The sequence below is a fragment of the Glycine soja genome, chromosome 10, assembly GCF_004193775.1.
Source record: "Glycine soja cultivar W05 chromosome 10, ASM419377v2, whole genome shotgun sequence".
In the NCBI taxonomy this organism is placed as follows: Eukaryota; Viridiplantae; Streptophyta; class Magnoliopsida; order Fabales; family Fabaceae; genus Glycine; species Glycine soja.
Window position 1 is genome coordinate 16,189,996 of NC_041011.1, and position 22,091 is coordinate 16,212,086.

The window sequence follows — 22,091 nt, forward strand, 5'->3', positions numbered from 1 at the left end:
GCCTACCCTGTTGGTTTCATAGAAGATGTCTTAGTTAGAGTTGGTGAACTGATTTTCCCTGTTGATTTTTATATTTTGAATATGGAAGATGGATTTTCTCAAGGATCAGTTCCCATCATTCTAGGCAGACCCTTTATGAAAACTGCTAGAACTAAGATATATGTTTATGCAGGCACACTATCCATGGAGTTTGGTGATATAACTGTTCATTTTAATATCCTGGATGCTATGAAATACCCATATGAAGATCTTTCTGTATTTCGTGCTGAAATAATTGACCATGTTGTTGATGAATACATGACTGATCTTTACTCTAATCTGCATGTCTCTCACTCTTCATGCATTGAGTCTGAAATTGTACTTGATCATATGTCTGAATTTGATGCTGAGAGTGAATCTGAAAGTGATATTGATTGCATGTCTGGTGATGGTGTTTTACCTCTTGAGATTGATTTTATAGAGTCAGATAGGACTAACCATGTTTCAGGAAGTACACATACCTCTGACTTTCTTTATGAGGTACAGGCTGAGAAACCATCTCCTTCTACCACTATCTAGCTGACCACACCAGAATTGAAGCCCCTGCCATCAAATTTAAAATATGCTTACTTGGATGATAGCAAAAGTTTTCCAGTGATTATATCTGCCTCCCTTGCTAATGAGCAAGAGGAGAAGTTGTTGTCTGTTCTCAAGAAGCATAAGAAGGCTATAGGCTGGACCCTGGCGGATATTCCTGGTATTAGCCCATCCACATGTATGCATCGAATAAATTTAGAGGATGGAGCTAAACCAGTAAGACAACCACAGAAAAGACTCAACCCGATGATTCTTGATGTAGTGAAGAAGGAGATAACCAAGCTTTTGCAAGTTGGAATCATCTATCCTATCTCCAACAGTCAATGGGTGAGTCCCGTCCAGGTAGTCCCCTGGACCCTGGCGGATATTCCTGGTATTAGCCCATCCACATGTATGCATCGAATAAATTTAGAGGATGGAGCTAAACCAGTAAGACAACCACAGAAAAGACTCAACCCGATGATTCTTGATGTAGTGAAGAAGGAGATAACCAAGCTTTTGCAAGTTGGAATCATCTATCCTATCTCCGACAGTCAATGGGTGAGTCCCGTCCAGGTAGTCCCGAAGAAGACCGGCCTCACAGTGATAAAAAATGAGAAGGAGGAGCTGATTCCTACTCGGGTGCAAAACAGTTGGAGAGTCTGCATTGACTATAGGAGGCTGAACCAAGTTACCAAAAAGGACCATTTTCCCCTGCCATTCATTAACCAGATGCTTGAGCGCCTGGCAGGTAAATCTCACTACTGTTTGCTTGATGGTTTTTTTGGTTATATGCAAATTACTATTGCTCTTGAGGATTAGGAAAAGACCACATTCACCTGCCCCTTCGGTACTTTTGCCTATAGGAGGATGCCTTTCGGCCTGTGCAATGCCCCTGGTACCTTCCAGCGGTGCATGCTTAGTATTTTCACTGATTTCTTAGAAAATTGCATAGAGGTGTTCATGGATGATTTCACTGTGTATGGATCCTCTTTTGATGGTTTTTTGGATAGTTTGGAAAAAGTTTTGAATAGATGCATTGAAACTAACCTTGTTCTAAATTTTGAAAAATGTCATTTTATGGTTGAGCAAGGTATAGTTTTAGGCCACATTATTTTCAATAAGGGTATTGAAGTAGATCCGACAAAAATTTCAGTTATTGCACAATTGCCTTACCCCTCTTGTGTGCGAGAGGTGCGATCTTTTCTTGGTCATGCAGGATTCTATAGACGCTTTATAAGGGATTTTAGCAAAGTAGCCCTTCCACTGTCCAACTTGTTGCAAAAGAAGGTTGAGTTTGACTTTAATGACAGATGCAAAGAGGCGTTTGATTGCCTCAAAAGAGCGCTGACAACCACCCCCATCATCCAGGCACCCGACTGGACAACCCCTTTTGAGCTTATGTGTGATGCATCAAATTATGCATTGCGGGCTGTCCTTGCTCAGAAAATTGATAAATTGCCCAGGGTGATATATTATGCTTCTAGGACTTTAGATGCTGCCTAAGCGAATTATACTACTACTGAGAAAGAGCTTCTAGCCATAGTTTTTGCTCTTGAAAAATTTCGATCTTATTTGCTTGGTACCCGCATTATTGTTTATACTGACCATGCAGCTCTAAAGTACTTGCTGAAGAAGGCTGATTCTAAGCCTAGGTTGATCCGATGGATGCTCTGGCTTCAAGAGTTTGACTTGGAGATCCGTGATAGGAGCGGAGCACAAAATTTAGTTGCTGATCATTTGAGTCGGATCGAACGTGTATCGGATGCGAATTCACCCATTCGGGATGATTTCCCGGATGATCATTTGTATATACTGTATAGTATTTCTAACTCTCTTTCTACTCCCTGGTTTGCTAACATTGTCAATTATTTAGTTGCTTCTGTTTTTCCTCCCTTAGCATCGAAAGCCCAAAAAGATAAAATTAAAAGTGATGCTAAGCATTTTATTTGGGATGACCCCTACTTGTGGAAATTGTGCAATGATCAGGTCATTAGACGATGCATTCCAGATCATGAGACTGACTCAGTACTGCAGTTCTGTTATTCTTCCGCACCGGGAGGTCATCTAGGTGTTCAAAGGACAGCTCAAAAAGTGCTTGATTGTGGTTTTTATTGGCCCACCATCTTTAAAGATGTGTGGAAGATCTGCAGCACTTGTGAGCAGTGTCAGAGAGCAGGAAATACACTTACATGGCGACATAAATGCCTCAACAACCTATGCTATTCTGTGAGGTGTTTGATGTCTGGGGTATAGATTTCATGGGCCCTTTTCCTGTCTCTTTTGGTTATGTTTACATTCTCCTTGCAGTTGACTATGTTTCAAAATGGGTGGAAGCCAAGCCCACTAGAACTAATGATGCTAAAGTTGTTGCAGATTTTGTCAGGTCTAATCTGTTTTGCAGGTTTGGAGTACCTAAAGCAATTGTTAGTGATCAAGGAACCCATTTTTGCAACAGAACAATGCATGCCCTGCTTAAGAAGTACGGGGTGGTACACAGGGTATCCACACCATACCACCCCAAGACCAATGGACAGGCAGAAATTTCTAACAGGGAAATCAAGAGAATTTTAGAGAAGATTGTGCAGCCAAGCAGGAAAGATTGGAGTACCAGGCTTGGTGATGCTCTCTGGGCACATCGGACTGCCTACAAAGCACCCATAGGAATGTCTCCTTATCGGGTTGTCTTTGGAAAGGCATGTCATCTTCCAGTGGAAATTGAGCACACAGCATACTGGGCAGCGAAGACTTGCAACTTCTCTATGAATCAAGATGGTGAGGAAAGAAAGTTGCAACTGAGTGAGTTAGATGAAATCTGCCTAGAAGCCTACGAGAATGCCAAGTTCTACAAAGAAAAGACCAAGAAGTTCCATGATAGCATGATAGTTAAGAAGGACTTCATGGTTGGGCAAAAAGGGCTATTGTATAATTCTAGGCTTGGACTCATGAGTGGTAAGTTGAGGTCTAAGTGAATTGGTCCTTTTGTTGTTACTAATGTTTTTCCTTATGATACAGTTGAGATCAAAAGCGACTCCACAAACAAGAGCTTCAAGGTCAACGGACATCAACTTAAGCCATTCCTCACGAACCCTTCTTTAGTGGACGTAGTGGTGGAAGAGACTTCCTTACTCCACCCTACTCTTCCTCCACCATGACTTAGGGAGTTCTTCTTTTCCTATCTCCTTCTTTGCTTTTATTACACTTGTCCAATTCTATTTGATGGTTTAATTGTTTTAATCTCTTAATTGTGCTACATTGAGGACAATGTGTTGTTTAAGTATGGGGGGAGTGTTCTTTGGTTTTTGTTAGTTTTGTTGGTTTTGTTAATTTGTTAGTTGTGTTAATTTGTTGATGTGGATTAGTTTCGTCGGATTTTTAGTTTAATATTTTGGGTCAATTCTGTGCGCATGTACGACTTTGCATGTTTTTCTTTGAATCATAGGATAAGTTCAAGAAATGGGTAATTTTTTTGAAAATAAAAGTTTTTAACATTTTGTGACTTGAAATCCTTGATTCTCCTCTACATGTCATGATAGTTTTGAAAGCTCAATTTGAAAGTGATGAGTTTACCTTTGTGAGAATTTGAGCCATCCATCATCATAATCATTTGGTGTGTTTTGCCCCATTGATTGCTTGCACAATAGCCTTGGCTTGATTCTTGTTGATGCTTCCTAATTCACATGCATATTTGGATATGATTGAGGCAATTTTGTTCTTATAAGCTTCTAGCCAAATGGACTTACCTTGACTTAATTCCTTTGATAGCCCTTTTGAGCCTTGTTTCCCTTTCCTTCTTTTGAAGCTCACTACAAGCCTTAAGTGAAAAACCATGATATCACCATATCCTTAAGGAATTTTGGAGCTTTGGAATTGTTTTGGGAATAAGTGTGGGGGTTTTTGTTTCATGGGATAACATGTTTTGTTGGCCATGTTTGAGCCATACTTGATGTACATTGCATATTGGTTAAATGTTGGACATGCTGAATATGATGCTGTTTCTCAAAGGCTACAGACTAAAAAAAAAATTATTAAAAAAAAATCAAGAAAGAAAAAGAAAAAGCAGTAAAGTTGAGTGAATAAGATCTTAAATGACAAAAGAATGATGAGGCGCTTGGTTCTACTCTTTATGTTTAAATTTTATCTTTACTTCTTTTTATTTTCTTATGTTTACTTAATATGCACGTATTCCCCATTGCTCCTCTATTCCTTTGGGATTCAACCACTTATTCCATATTTTTCCATACCTTGTCCTTGGCCCCATTACAACCTTAAAAGACCTTTTGATCCTCATGTGCTTGTGTTTATGGGTTGATTGTCAATTTTAGAATCTTGCAAAGTTTATGTGGTGTTTGTTTTCATGGGTGCTTTGAGGGTAAATAATAGCCTAGACACTTGAGAGATAGAGTGTATATCTTGTGAGGCTTTATCACTTTTTCATTCTTGAGCTGATTAACTATTTTGCCATGATTGGGTTGCTTGGATGATTTTCATGAATGTCTTGACTTTTCGGATCTCCTTATGTTAGATGTTACCCATTCCTTTCATTCCTTGATGTTCATTGAGAAATATGTGAATGTTTTCGTTTGCCTCTCTTTGATATCCTTGGATTTTGTTCTTTGTTTCATTTTGCCCAGGAGTGCAAAAGGCTAAGTATGGGGGGTTTTGATGTGCCATCATTTTCTTCTATTTTCTAAACCCTTTTTGCACCATTTTAATTACTGATTGGTCTTAATTGTCAATTAATTAGGCAGTTTTATTATTTGGGCTCATTTAGCTAATTTGATATTTTTAATCTAATTTCAGGAATTAATGAAACATTGGGCTTAATCTGGATTTTGGTTGTGGACTTGAAGAGGGCAAATGAAGCAACGCTTCCCTTAGTTAAATTCTAATTAGGAAATTTCGCAATTTTATTTTATGTGGTTCAGTGTTTATTTCGTTTTGGGCCAGAGTATTGTAATAGGGCCCAGTGACTTTGAGTGACTCTTTTAAAATAGCATCCTTGGGATTCGTGCAGGGCATTTTGTTAGACTATTATTCAGAGCTTAGGGTTTATGGTTTTGAAGTTTTTCTGTTCTAATGCTACTGTTTCGTTCTTAATGCAATTTTCAATTTCCTGCTTCTAATAACAATTTCGTTCTTGTTTCTTCTTCTACTTTCATTTACATTTCTGTCTCATTTACGTTTCTGTTCATCTACGTTTCTGTTTCTTTACGTTTCTGCTTCATGTTTCATTTACGTTTTCTGTTTGAATCTATGGAAGGCTAAATATTCTGGTGTTGTTTCCTTCTGAGGACGAAGCCAAACTCTCTTTGAGGTTTCGTTTATAATGTGGTTCCCTGGCAGTTTTCCCTTCACCAGTTAACCCAAATTCGTGAACATTAATCAGTGCACGCTTTGTGTTCGATTAATTGCCTCTGAGCCTAACTTGCGTTCATGCTTAATGGACGAAGGGCTAACTGGTGTATGTGGTGCCTAATCACGTATTGACAACCCTAAGTTGATTTTCGCTTAGTAAATTGAAATAGGGTTGGATTAAGTGGTTAACTGTTAGGGACAAATTCTCCATAACCCAGGATAAGAGAATGGCTTCTGAATTAGAGGAAACAACCCATTTTTAATATTATTAGTTTCGTATTCCAGTTTACTTGTTCTGCTCCTTAAATCACAAAACAAACAAACCCCCCCCCAATCGTTACTGTTACTGCTACTGCAAGTATATTATGAACATTTGGTTTATCATTGCTCGTTGGGAAACGACCTAGGATCACTTCCTAGTTACTGCATTATCATGTTTATTTGATTCGGGTACGGCCTCGATCACTATATTTAATGGTGATGTTATTAAGGGCTCTACAATCGGGACAGCACAAGGACTCATACTATCTCTTACCCAACCTTTGCTAATGAGTTCATCCACTTGTCTTTTAATCTCTTTGGTTTCTTGTCGAGTACTTCTATAGGCTGGCCTATTGGGCAAAGAAGCTCCTGGAATGAGATCAATTTGATGCTCAATTCCCCTCAAAGGTGGTAGTCCACTTGGCACATTTGATAGAAACATGTCCTGAAAACCCTGCAAAAGAGTTTTAACACTAGAAGGCACTTCAAAATCATCAAAAGTGTTAGTGGTCAAAATCTGATTTTTGCAAAACAAGATGTATAGTGACTGTTTAGCATGAAACACCCTCGTGACCTCACTTTTTGTGGCTAAATAGCTCATCCTCACTTCAAGTGTTTCACTCTTCTTTTGTTCACTTTTTTTCCTCTCAAGTGTTTCCCTCCTTTTCTCACTTTCAAGTGTTTTGCTCACCTTTTCTTTTTCTCTTTTCTCTTGAAGAAGTTTTTCTCTCATTTTCTTTTGATCCTCACACACTTCTTGTGGACTAAATGGTTTGAGCACAATCTTTTTGTCTTGGTGCACGAAAGAGATCTTGTTGGTGTAACCGTCATGATTGGATCTTTTATCAAATTGCCATGGTCTCCCCAAAAGTAATTGACTGGCCTCCATAAGAACAACATCACAAAGTACCTTATCATTGTATTTCCCAATGGAAACGTCCACTTCAACTTGCTGCTTTACTTGTACCTCCCCATCCTTACTAAGCCATTGAAGTTTGTATAGCCTAGGATGTGGTTTAGTAGCTAAATTTAGCTTTGACACTAATCTAGCACTAGCCACATTGGTGCAACTACCTCCATCAATGATCACCATGCACACCTTGCCATTGATTAAACATCTAGTGTGAAAGATGTTTTCTCTTTGGTTCTCCTCCTCATGCTTCAATTGACCACCAAGTAACCGTCTAATCATCAACAAATCTTCCTCCGGAGTCTCCTCTTCCTCTACGTACTCACTCTCCTCTTCCTCTTCAACATCGGATTTACTTATATATTCTCCATCTCTAAGAACGATTGACCTTTTGTTAGGGCACTCATAAGCATAGTGTCCTAGGCCTTGGCACTTGAAACACTTCACATCTCTACTCCTTTTAGAGGGTTCCTCTTGGGACTTTGAGCGAGTTTTTGATGAGGTAGGTGTGGAACTACTAGAAGTAACATCCCCATCTTTCTTACCTTTGTCTTTCCAACTAGAAGAACCAAAGTTGGTAAAACTCCTCTTAGCCACTCCTTTCCTTTTTAATTGTTGCTCTACTTGGATTGCTTTGTGAAGCAAATCATCCATTTCAACAAACTTCTACAGCTCAACAATATCACGAATATCATTAGTCAAACCATTAAGAAATCGAGCCATAGTTACCTCCTCATCTTCTTCAATCTTTGCTTGAATCATAAGCACATCCATTTCCTTGAAATACTCCTCAACCCCCTGGTTGCCTTGGGTTAGTTTTTGGAGCTTGAATTTCAAATCCCTTAAGTAACTAGCCGGCACATACCGCTTCCTCATGATCCTTTTCATCTCTGCCCATGTATCAACCATTGGCTCTTCATTTCTTGCTCTCTCCTTTTGTAACTTGTTCCACCACACAAGAGCATAGTCGGAAAACTCCGTGGCGGCAAGCTTCACCTTTTGGTCCTCCTCATAGTTGTTGCATGAGAAAACATGGTTTATTTTCATCTCCCACTCCAAGTAGGCCTCTGGATCATTCTTTCCTTTAAAGGGAGGAATGTTGAGTTTAATACCATCAATTCGGTTTTGTCTAGGAACACCATCATTCCCTCTCCTCCTCCTTTCTTCTTCATTATGATCTCTATTCTCCATTTGATCCAACCTCTCATGGAGCGCATCATCTCGTTGTTTCATTAATCTCTCCAAATGTTGCATCAAAGCTTGCATTTGCAATTACGAAAGCCCCACTCCATCATTAGGATTTGTTCCTGCCATCTCAAACAAACAAATCAAACGTAACAAGACAATTATAGTTGCTATTAGAATACCTCACCCACTCAAGTGTATCACACAATTATGGCTTTTCTCTAATGAAACACTCTTGCCTTTTACCACTCTAATTCCCCTTGAGTTCTTAGGCAATTCAAGAGATTATGGCCACAACAAAGAACAATTCACCAATATGTGTAAGGTAAGGCTAGAGAGACAAGGAAAAGGTTAACCAAGAAAAAGGCTAACAATGTTTTTAGGTACAAATGAAGGAAATAAAATTCAGAATTTAGGAATTCAAGTAACAATCCTTCATGTAACCAATACATTACCTTAAGGAGATTTTTTTTAAAGTTCTTCAAGCATGAACCATTCAGCCCATATTTTTTTTTAAAAATTTTGCTTATACGAATTTCTGCTTTTTTTTTATAACAAAGAGATCAAAAGGCTTAACTTTTGCAGTGGTTCAACCTAAAAAAATATGAATAAGAAGGTAATATAAATGGCAAAAAGAATAAAGAAGGATGTTACCCAATATTTCCAGCAAAGGAAGCGTTCATCCTAGAACCTGGCTCTAATACCAAATGATATGAACCTTCATTGCACAAAGGCTGACTTAGGATCTTCTAGGATTAAACCTTGATGGAAAATGCGGAAATTGATTAAAGAAAGGATGGAAAATTGGCAAGATTTAAGGGTTGGGCGGTGGCTAATTTTGCGGGCCTTGATAAGGTGATTCTTGGCATAAAATGGAAGAATGATATGATAAAACGTAGGTTAAGTGGTGGTTGGACAGAAATATAGAAATGGCAATAACTCAAGCTACAGGGCTCCAAATGAGGTGATTCCAAAACGAGGTGAAAGATCTCGTTTTGAAATTCAGTTTAGGCTCAAGAATCACTTAATTTGAGCGTGTAAAATGAGAGTTATGACCACGAGATAATTCTGGGCAGAAGTGGATTTTCTGGAATTGTGGTTTGAAAGAACAAGGTTGAAGATGAAAGGAAGGAAAGAATCACTCTTTCCGGCGAGGGCAACACACAAAGGTTATGAAAGTCCTTTGATATAGCCAGGGTTTTCTTGAATCACTCAAGAACTTAGGAGAATCACTCTCACTAAGATAAAAGAGATAAACTCTAATTTTCTGAATAAAACTCAACTTGTGTTTATTGATAAAATGGTTCATCTTATATAGAAGCTTTACATCAAGTTTTAGTAATGATCCACTAACCTAGAATTAAAAGAACTTAATGCCACTAACCTAGGGAACTAAAAGAACTTAATGGCTGAGTATAACTGAAATTGTGGCAACCAAAAGTCACCCCAAACAACCATCAAGTCAGCTACCATTTGGTCTCCCAAAAGGCTGATGCCTAGGTTGCCAATTGGGCCCTTATTACAACTTTAACTAAATCAAACTAAAGTCGTTTTAGTTGATTAACCAAAAACATATTTTTTTGGTCAGCCAACTTTACAAGGATTGGACCATTATTTAGACAAACTAAACACTCTAAAATTGAGACAGAGTGGTGCCATTTAGTCCTCCTCCATTTGAGCCATGATACAACTCACAACCTTGGACTTTTCTCCTTGAAACTTGGGCTTGTATTCAAATAGTGTGGACAACACTTGTTGAAGAGCTTCCTTGGCTTTCCTTGCTCTAACCCTTGTCATAGGTCCTCCAAGTCCTTCAAGTGGATCCTTGCCGTTGCTCTTGGTCATGTCCTCATCACTATGTGATAGTACTTGAGCAACACTGTTTCCTTGGTCTGGTATGTGTTGGCAACCTGTTCGTGGACAAGCTGTGAGTCTGGGTAGAATCATAGCCACTTGGCTCCAACTTCCCTATCTAGCTTTAGACATGCAATGAGTGCCTTGTACTCTGCCTGATTGTTTAAGGCTCTGAAGTTGGGCTTGAGGGCTTGCTCTAGAGTGACATTGTCAAGGCCTTCGAGGATGATCCTTGCCCTGCTTCCTTTTACGTTGGACGCACTGTCAACGTAAAAGGTCCACCAATTTGGGGTGGTTGTGTTGTTTCCAACGCATTGTACCAAAAAGTCAGCCACAAATTGGTTCTTCATGGGGCTGCACGGTTTGTACTAAATGTCAAACTTTGATAGTTCGACAACCAAGCTACAATCCTTCTTGTGAGTTCAAGCTTTCTCAAAACCTGCTTGATGGGGTAGTTCGTCTTGACTACGACTTGATGACTTTGCAAGTAGGGCCTGAGTTGTCGTGCCGAGGTGATGAGTGACACCCTCTACCCCGACATATATATAAATAAATAAAATATATAAAAATATCGGTAACCAAATTCACACGGGTAAAAGGTTCGCATTCACTTTACTATTATCAATTAAAACTTATTAAAACATATTCGGCTCATAATAAGGCCGTCAAAATTTACAAAAATATTTTGTTAAATCAGTGAGATAAAATAAAATAGACTAACATCATGCAATTAATATAAAAACTTATGCCCCACTGTCACATCCTATCAGAGCATTGTGTCCCGACGTCCTTCAGCACAAGGTTCCTTAAAGCACTTGACCTAGCCATCTGCTCCTCCGAACACAAAGTTCAAGATCATCACAGGATCCAAACACAAACAACACACAGGGAGTGAGTTATCACATTCTTAACTAATAGAGAAGCAAGACAACTAGATATACATATCATATAAACAAAATAAAACTTACATAAATATAACTCACATAATTCCACCACTTTGTCATTCAAAATTCACCTTTTAATCATCAATCACACTTTTCAATCATCAATCACATTACACAAGAATCACACACTCCGATCAAGACATAATAACACATCAATTTCATAATAAACAATTAGCAAGCGTATGCAACAGTTATGCTAAGACTCAATCCTATATGCAATGTGGTACCATGTTAGTGAAAAACCATCCTGGGGCGCTTAGGAGTACATAACAAGACACACCATACAATGGGTTTGTCAGGTCACTCTCACTAAGTAAGATCATAGGGAGACTAGTTAGGGTCACGATGTTTTGCGAGGATGCTCCAACCATATGGGATCAACATAGGCTTAAAGGAGCACTCAAACCCGATGACCCCCAAGGCCTACACTTCAAAGAGTCCGTCAGGGCCTCTCCCTCCTGATTTAGGTCCAACCCCTAAAATAATTTTGCATGCAGACACTGCTCATGAATTATACAATACCCACGACCTCACACTCGTGTTTTAAACACGTTCAACACAATTGCGCTACGATTTAACACTGGTTCCTAAATAGGAAACCTACAGTTTCTCTTTAACATTGGTTCTTAATTAGGAACCTACATTTTCCCTTTAACACTGCGCATCAACGTTTTTCTCAAGATAACACTGGTCGGGTTATTGTACAATTCATAGCTTACAACACAAGTAATATCACATCAAGTGTTAACTACACACTTATCCACAACCAAAACTCATTCACAATTTCATATCTCATAGTGTCACAATCCACCATCACATGTTTACACGTATCTCACAAATTAACACATGTTCAACTTTACACTTATACTCAATCTCAATAACAATATTATAATCTCAAAGCAACATGTTATTCCACAATTCATCACATATTCCATTTATAAACACTGCTCATGAATTACACAATACCACGACCTCACACTCATGTTTCAAACACGTTTAACACATTGCGCTACAATTTAACACTGGTTCCTAACTAGGAACCTACACTTTCTCTTTAATATAACGCATAAACATTGGTCGGGTTATTGTATAATTCATAGCTCACAATACGATTATTGTAACATCAAGTGTTAAACACATCTACTTATTCACAACCAAATATCATACCCATAATTTAACATCTCATAACATTCCTAATGATATTCATAAGGTACAACATACACATATTTATCAAATCTAACCATAATATTCTCAAACTCCAACAATTAATAATTTTTGGAATCATACTATAACAACTCTACAATATTATTTACATAAAATATTAATATAAATAAATATATAACTAATTCTATATATATAAACTAGCATACATCATATTGGATCACTAATTTCAAAGTAAGCTTTCAATGCACAAATTGTAAATAATTATATGAACACTTTGGTCAATTTCAATTATGATATTAATTTAAAACTATATAAAAAAAACCTAAAAAGCATGAAAAAGAGAAAATACAAAATCAATATCTCACTCTAAATTTCTCCTTACTTTATATTCATCAATTCATGCTAATTAGAAAAATGCTCGATTTATAGGGTTCACACTCGATACAATAGCATATTAATTTCACAAAAATTGGTTTGTCAAACATATATAATTCACAATTATAATTATAAGGATAGAATCAAAAATGATGGAAACACCCTAAAACTCATTCCAATTAATACTCTAAGGATCCCTACACATGTTCTCACTAATCCCCAATTGTGAATAACTCATCCCTTACCTCGATGTAGTCGCTCAAGCATTCTCCATTATCCATTGTGGTGTTTTTGGTGCTTTCTAGAGCTCCTCCTCCGATTGTTCTGTTAGGGTTCCCAACACTAGGGAGAATGAGAAGGGATTGAGGTCTCTATTCTGTATTGCTTCGTGCGATTCATCTTTCTCTCTCCATAGACATTACTCTGCAAAACCCAATGTGAAGACGTGCACAAATGACTCTCGAACAACATATAAAATTTTCACTACAATCCAACGGTTGACGAGTCCAGGATCGTAGTTTTACCGAAACAATTTTGGGTTTCTACTGGAAAGGAAAAAGCTACGATGCAAAGGGTATTTCTCTCAGCTCCGACATTATTTCAAAATTCCCAACGGTGAGAATGCTCGTAATTGAGTTGTTAACCTGTTGCTTAAATTTCACAACGATCCGACGGTGAATGAGTCCAAGATCGTTGTTTTCTGAGACAAGTTTGGTGGTCTGCAGGAAAAAGAGAGGGTTTTGAGAGGAGAAGGGGGAAAACGAAAATGAGGGAAAGAGGCACCCGTCAGTGTAAAAAATGACCTAACGCTATTTATAGCTAGGTTTTACTCTATTTATTTATTATTTTATAAAACAAACTCTATTTTATTCTCTATCAAACAAATAAATAAAATACCCTTTTTATTTTCTCTCAAATCATTATTTTTATTAATAATTATATCTCCTTATTTATTTATTTATAAAATCTCATCATTTTTCTAAAACTATATTTTATTATAATTAATTTTTTTTAAATTAGCTTATGAAAAATGGGATGTTACAATGAGTGTTAGCACCACCTTTTCAATCATTTGGTAGCACTTCTCGGCGTCATGGAACATGCGGCTGGTAAAATAACGGGGTACCGAACTTCACACATCGACTTGGAGATGTGTCTTTGACAGGAGGGAGGACATGCAAAATAAAGTACTCTGACGCTCAAGTAAAAATATGTGTAAGGAAAGAAAAACAAGCATATGCTTAAATGGTGCTTGTATAAGCGAAACAGAAAGAAAGGGGCACATGCTTGGTGTCATGCGTTGAATGTGTGAGCAGGTCGTGTAGAGTGGTTCGATGAAACTTGTATTTATAGTAGGACTGACATGGAGGTGGACATGTGTCTTTAAGTGTCACGTAAGACGTCACATAGATTTTGTGGGTCCTAGACAATACACAACTTGAGTTGTTTGTACTTGACTTCCATCCATTCTATTTGAACATTTTATTAAATAGGACGGTCAACAATTACATATAGGACACTCATAATTAAAAGTTGAATACATGGCCACATAAAACAATTAATTACCTTCCCAAATATTCTTTCACCAAATCGATGCCAGGATTTGCAACATCTTGGTTCCAAAAAAAACATTAGAGATTCCCATCACACCTGTAACATTATTTAATGTGTTTTATTTTTTCCCCATTTTTGTCAAACTCAATAATGCTATCCTTCTCAATAACATGACCAATAACATCTGCACTGAAAACATTTAAAATCAGATTTTACATACATTAATAAAACATAAAACAAAATATAGAAAGAGTGGACTACTAACCTAACAACAAATCTTCCTTGACAATAGACAAAATGTATTTAAAATCAATGAAATCAAATTGGTACTTTGGAATCTCATTTGCATCTATTGGAACACATTTTGTGTCTTCCATGAAGTTTAACTTGAACATATATGGTTTGTTGTTTTGAACCTGGTATCATTCGGAGCTACCAAAAAATACTTAATGAAATAAGCCGACCCTTCATTGAATACCTTTTGGAACTTGGGAATATAAGCTTTTTTGATAGAGGCATGAATTTTTCCACTCTACATAATAAATAAAAAAATTATACATTGATCAAAAACCAAAAACTTATATGGTTCTGTTTGTTTGCCTTTTCATCTATGAAAATCATTTCCAAACTGTCAATCTCGTTTTGTTTGTGATACTCAAGCAGTGTCCATAGACAAATTACTCTAACTTTGATCCTCCATTTTATTTTACCCGAGCCAATTGCACCTATGAATGAGAAGGGTGCAGCCATAATGCAAATTCATGGACTCAACCTCAACTATAGAAACTCAACTTCAGGCTCAGCTATATTGTTGGTTTTGTGGAGGAAATTATAAAAAGACAGAGGAGAAAAAAGAGACAATACGTATGCTGAGGAAATAGAATTATTCTATTCTAATTCAAATTGTTCTCAACAGCGATACAATAAATAGCAAAAGATAAACTAATGAGATAACAAGATATTAGTAAAATAGAATATTAAAACTAACTTGCTCCTTAAAGATAGGAACCACTTATTGACTAGGTTAATCCATTAAAACTGACTTACTTCTAAAATATAGGAAACCAACTTATTTACTAAATCCTATTTTAAAAACTGAAAAATAAAATATTATGCAGTTACAAAAGTATATCTTCAACACTCATCCTTGCTTTTGGAACTGCAAACTCCAATTCTTTGCCTTAAGAGTTCAAGTTTGTTGATAGGTAGTGACTTTGTAAACATGTCAGCCTATTGATCTTTAGACTTGCAGTAAATTAAGTTTACTTCTCCATTTTGTTGCATCTTTATCAAATAATAGACCTTGATATTGAAATATTTAGTCTTCCCATGACACACGGGATTGTTTGCAATAGCAATGGCTACTTGATTGTCAACAAAAATTCCAGTTTTGTTCTTTTGAGAAAATAGAATTTTTGGCCTTGTTGTAGTGAGATACATTAGACATCCAATCAAGCTCCCATAATATCCTTCATCAATGTTATCAACACCTTCTTCCTTGCTGAACTTCTCCTTTTGATTCATTGATGTGCTAACAGATTTACATTCCTCCATTTGAAACTTCTTCAAATTTTCTTTTGCATATTTCCTTTTTTTCATGTTTAGCATTCTTTCAAGATGACAATGACCAAGTCTCTTGTGCCAGAGTTCCGTGGGTGTGACTTGAGTGAAATAGGTTGTATGCTCTTCCTTTGCTGGATCAAATGAAAAGCTTTTACCTTTCATTTTAACCCTTAGAACTTCTCGGCCAACAATGTCATAGATAAAGAAATGTTGATGTTCAAAGGACACTTTAAATCCCTTTTTAATCAACTGACCTACACTTAGCAAGTTTTGGTCAATGTTAGGTACATAAAGAACATCTGATATTAGTTTGATACCTGAACACGTTGAAATTGCAACAATTCCTTTTCCTTTTACTGGAATATAGCCACCATTCCCAATTTTGACCTTTGAGACATTAGTTGGCTTCAAATCCTTGAATAGAGTCTTATCATATGTCATGTGGTTCGTACAACCACTACCAATCAACCAACTTTCACTTGATTCACTACTCAAGAAGCATGTGGCCACAAACAGTTGGTCCTCCTCGTCTTGATTAGCAATCTGAGCTCCCTCATCATGGTGATTTTTGTTGGGGCAGATCACCGCTTCACGCCCTATTTGGTTGCACTTGTTACATTTTGCATCTGGTCTCCTCCAACATCTGAAAGGTGCATGACCTTTTTTGCCATAATCATGACAAGGTGGATAATTTTTCTTTTTATCCTTACCTTTGTTTTGGTTGTTTGCACTATTTTCGCTGCTTGCTGGTTGGTTCTTCTTGAAAAAATTATTTTTGTTTTCATCAACTTCATGATGTTTGGCGGGCAAAGCACCTTCGACAACATGATCTTGCCTCATCAACCTTCGCTACTCTTGAGCTTGCAGGGCATGTATCACTTCTACCAATGTGATTTTTGACAGATCCTTTGTGTTCTCCAATGAAGCTATAGATGTTTCATACCGCTCCAACACCGTTATCAAAATTTTCTCTACAATTCTCGAATCAGCAAAATCACTTCCCAACAAATTTATCTTGTTGGCAATACCCAACAATTTGTTTGAGTATTCTTTGATTGTCTATGACTCTTTCATCCTTTGAAGCTCAAATTCCCTCCTTAAATTCAGCACTTGCATGCTTCGTATTCTATCATCTCCAGCGTATTCCTCTTTCAGATAATCCCAAATTGCTTTGGGTAATTTAAGAGTCATGATTCTGATGAATATCATTTGTGAAACACCAGTGAACAAACATGGCCTCTCCTTTGCCTTCTTCATCTTTTTTTCCTTGTGACACAACTAGAAAAATGACTTTTTACGACGGTTGTTAAGTGCTTTTAACGACGGTTGTAAACCGTCGTTGTATATAACGTCGTTGAAACGAAAGTTCTTTTTACGACGGTTATTACCGAAAAATCGTCTTTGAATGGTATGTCTGCTTGGACATTCAAAGACGGTTATTACTTAATAACCGTCTTTGAATGTTGCGTCTGCTTGGGCCTTCAAAGACGGTTATTAGATAATAACCGTCTTTGAATGCTGCGTCTGCTTCGACATTCAAAGACGGCCATTACATAATAATCATCCTTGAATGTTGTGTATCAAAGACGGTTATTATATAATAACCGTCTTTGAATGTTGTGTCTGCTTCGACATTCAAAGACGGTCATTATATAATAACCGTCTTTGAATGTTGTGTGACACATCATTCAAAGACGGTCGCTAGATAATAACCATCTTTAAATTCTTTGTCTGCTTCAACATTCAAAGACGGTTGTTATGTAATAACCGACTTTGAATGCAGTGTCTTCAATGATATAATTGCGATTTTTAGATAATTCGGTATCTGAATTCCCCACGGAATCACTCCATGACTTGGCAAACAATAAAATAAATGACACCTAACTAACACTATTAAAGCCATGGCACGAAATTGAAGTCAATTTTGGGGGAAATTGATTTAATATGTTCTTAAATGTTATAATTTAATTTTGATGTCAACTAAAGAATAAAAGATCATAAGTCATCCAAACTAACTAAATAATTTAGATCATCAATGATTAATAAACTTAGCTTAGGAAAGAATCCCAAACAAATACATGAAACAATGCTTACAATTAGTCATAACGACCAAACAACAATGTTTCCAAATGAAAAACAAGGTGATAAATAGCACTCAAAACAGAGCCGTTGTTGGGAGCAATTAATTTATCTTGCACTGCAGACCAATAATTAATTAAACACCAACTCAATCATTGGAAACCAAGAATCATGAGTGTTAAACATGCAAACCAAAAACCAACACGATCAAATGGTGAACAAATCTCCATAAGCACTTATGCGAGAAATAAATAAGAAGAAAAACCGAGTTTATGCACAAGTTAAAAATCAGCTTCTGGAGAAACTAAAATGAGAAAAGTTTTACAAATTCACTTATGCATATTCTTCTTATGATAACACATGATCATATAATTCATACCCCAAAAGAGCAAAAAAAAAAAAAGTATATATTAAGTCGTAAAACTATAATTTAGGAAAACGTACAATAATGGCATTTAGAATTATGTAAGTTACTATTCAAATTCAAATCTTATAAATTGTAACCAAACATAACTGAAGAAAATACAAGATTGAAAATGTCTTCCACCCTCATAGACTGCTTTTAATTTTTTATCGAAAAGAAGTTTTTTTTAGGACAAAGTATCTTTTTTATACTGTCTTTAAATTATACTAGATCCGGATAAGAGAAACTTAATTGAATATTTCTAAGGAGATGTGATTTGTCAAGTTATTGGTATTCAATATAATCATGTGCATTCATATTCCTAATAAATGTAGCAAAGACCAAGAAACATGCCAAAACTCTACATCCTCACCACAACAGCCAATAGGACAGCAACAAAAGTAAAATACCTCCCGCAGCTAACTCTCAGTCATGTTGAAGTGAAGATTCCCCACATACAATTTTCGGTCCACAACTCCATAGGGGCCAGTTACACCGGCTGCTCCACCAGAAGCATTAGATTGAACAAGGTTCTTTTCAGCTTCAGAAGGTTTCACCATTACAAGTTGTCCAAGAAGAAGTTGGCAACATAAGTCAATAAAGTTCCAATGGAGAAAAAATAGTTCAATAGGCAAGTCATCACAGTTCCAATGGCAAAAGTAGATCAAATTTAAAAGCAACTGACCTTGCCAGCTTTTGAAAAGAACTCATACACATCTGTCTCTGTTGCTTTTAGCGGCATCTGAGATCATCACCGAACAAATAGCCAATCATCAGAACAAGACACCAAATATCCAAATATGTAGAACTTATGAATTCATATAATTTAAAACAAACAAAAATAGGAACTTCCAATAAACCTGGTAGGCAAAAACAGTTCTCTGATCCCTTTCTGGGTCTGCCTTAGGTTCTGCAACCTCATTTTTATCCCTAAATCTCCTGCAACTCAAATTAAAATAAAGTTATTAAAAAAATAATAAAAGAAGTTCATATTAATTAATTTTGATGATCAGAAGGTATAATTTATAGCATAATTCCAAATATACACCATTAACATTACAGTCCAAAATTCCACCTAATTTGAGAGGGAGTGATGTCTCATTCTATCCGTATAATCCAAAGTATATTTTGTTAGCATATCATCCACCAAATCATCACTTAATAATCCTTACAATATTATGCATATACTTCAGGACCTATGGTCAGGATTTCCTTACTTTATTATTCTTTGAATTAATAAAGCCAAAATTGCACCAGGAACCTATCATAAACCAACCTGGCAGGATCCATTAAATAAATCAATGATATAAAATACTAATACCTGGAAATATATAATAACATAATACCTACATCATGAATCCGGCTAAATCTAAGAGTCAAAGTAGCCAAATGAATGCCTAAGGCCCCAAGGTAAGGTGTCTGAAGAGGTATCACCGCCTATTGGGACCATAGGAGTATCTTTCTGGTTCAAAAGAGAAATAGAAATACCTTTACATCTTATTCATAAATCATAACATTAGAAAAAGCCTAGCCAACTAACTTTACAGTCAGATACTAAAGCGTGTATAATAGTTATCATATTAAAAGAATAACTATTTTTTGGGACTCTTAGCAGCAAGGAACTTAGCATACAGTGAGTTGCACACATCATAATCTTTTATTTTTAGAATTAATGTAACATCACAAAGGGATTTCAATGCCTTGAGGCGATAGGCGCTTAAAACATAAAAGTATACACCTTAGTAAAGAAAACAGAGTTATGTTAATGCCTTGTGGCAACATAGCAATGATATGATTGATATACATTCTCAGGCCACCTCAAGGTCACTAATGGTATGCAAGTTGCAAAACAAAATCATATAAGAAATATATAACACGAAGAAGCTAAAATGCATAAAATCTACCCTCAAATAATACAAATCCAGTCACATTTTATTAAATCAAATAAAGCTATATTCCCAACTCAGTCCCCCCTTTCACCAGAAAAAAAGGACAAAACTCCAATTGTGATTAGTTAAAGTTCTTCAGGTGCTTTTGGGATTGTTCTCCAATCAAAATTGGTGTTTCACACTTTCACTACATTAATCCGCATCGTAAAGGTTTCCATTAAAGGTTGACAAAGATTACCAACATAAAACTTCAATTTTGATTACAGAATCAAAAGTGCCTACGACACTGTATATAAGTTCAGTCCTTGCATAGAATTACATGTTCATAAGATAGACATAATGGCATTCATATAAATCTTAAATAACTAAACATATCAACTAATTTAAGCTTTTGCAGTTTTGCTAATTAAGAGGGAAGCCACTATCAATTAGCAATGATGAAAGAAGTACATTAAATGCTTATAGAAAACACAATTAATTTAATGATTAAATTGCAGTTAAAAATCACATTGGTCTCAACTCTCAAATGACAAGCTTGAGAAAATTTTAAGAAAATAAGTACTAGCTCAAATGGTTAATAGTTTCTATAATTTTGAAAAGTATAATGTACATTAACATTAGTGACAAAATAGTAAATGGAGTAGTTATACCCGATCCAAGAAATATTTAGCAACATTGGGAAGATTATGTAATTCCTTTTTTGTCTTGTATGTTTCTTGAACAGCAGGATCTTTCCAGATTTCATCTACCATAGGAGCATACTCACGCGTTGCAGCAGGGAAGAAGGCCTCCAAATCTCCGATGGCCATAATATCCAGTAATCAGTCAGAAAAGTGCTTGAATCTTTGATTATAGAGTAAACACTCACCTTGTTTTCGTCAGCTGCTGTCTCTGCTAAATTTATTATACAATTAGATTCATTCACATAACTCTAGCCTTCGCTTTTTATTATACAATTAGAGACAAAAATTAAGGCACAATATATATATATATATATATATATATATATAGACACTTGTCATACCCTAATTTCGTCTGGGGATTATTATTTGATGATATACAATCTTTGATTGGCCGCTTCGAGACACTTGGCGTCCTTTGTTGCACAATGAATGAAGTCCCGAGACGTGTCAGAAATCAAAAGGAAGTAGGCTTGCGCAATCCGTGAAATTCCGTAATGTGGCGGAAATCGAAAAGAGGTGTTTTTGTGCAATCCGTAAGTTTCCGTAACTTCTTCGAAAGCTAAAAAAGAGTAAATACATAATCCATAAGGATTCGTAACCTTGCGGAAGAAAAATAAGTATCATTACGAAATTCGTGAAGTTTCGTAACGTTATGGAAAAATAATTACCAAAAAAAATAGAAGGGGGTGCATTTAGTAAAAAGGGGGGGTACAAATAGCAATCTGGCCCACTTGGGCCTTCCAGATCCTTCCTCCAGAAGGCTGTTGCTTCTGGAGGAAGCAACCTTGCTCGCCTGGGCGAGCTGGGTGTCAAGCTCCTCCCCTATTTTGCTATAAATAGGGGGAGGAGTGAAGAAGAAAGAGGTTCAACCCCTTAGGCACTTCTCTCTCTCTCGAAATTGCTGAGGAAAATTAGTTTCATGAAGAAAATTCAAGTCGAGGCGCTTCCGTAACGTTTCCGTGAGTAATTACGCGAAGATTCTCGACCATTCTTCAAGATTCATCGTTAGTTCTTCGTTTTCTTCAGTCTTCAACGGGTAAGTACCTCAAACCAAGCTTTTCAATTCATTTTATGTACCCGTGGTGGTCCACATTTTGTTTCATGTATTTTTATTCTCATTTTCATTTACTTTTTATACCCCCTTTTGACGTGCTTAAGCCATTTATTTAAGTCATTTCTCGCCTAATCTAAAAATAAAATAAATTTCCACCGATCGTTTGAATTGTATCATCCGTTAATTTCGGTTAAAATGAATTCCGATCATTCGGTCGTGCCGTAACCACGTTGGAATTCAAAAAAGAGGTAAAATAATAA

General features: G+C 36.5%; 1 pseudogene; it reads right to left on the reverse strand.

The window, feature by feature from the left end:
* Positions 1 to 18,509: 18,509 nt before the first annotated feature.
* Positions 18,510 to 20,903, reverse strand: LOC114371467 (annotated as a pseudogene).
* Between the last annotated feature and the right edge of the window lie 1,188 nt (positions 20,904 to 22,091).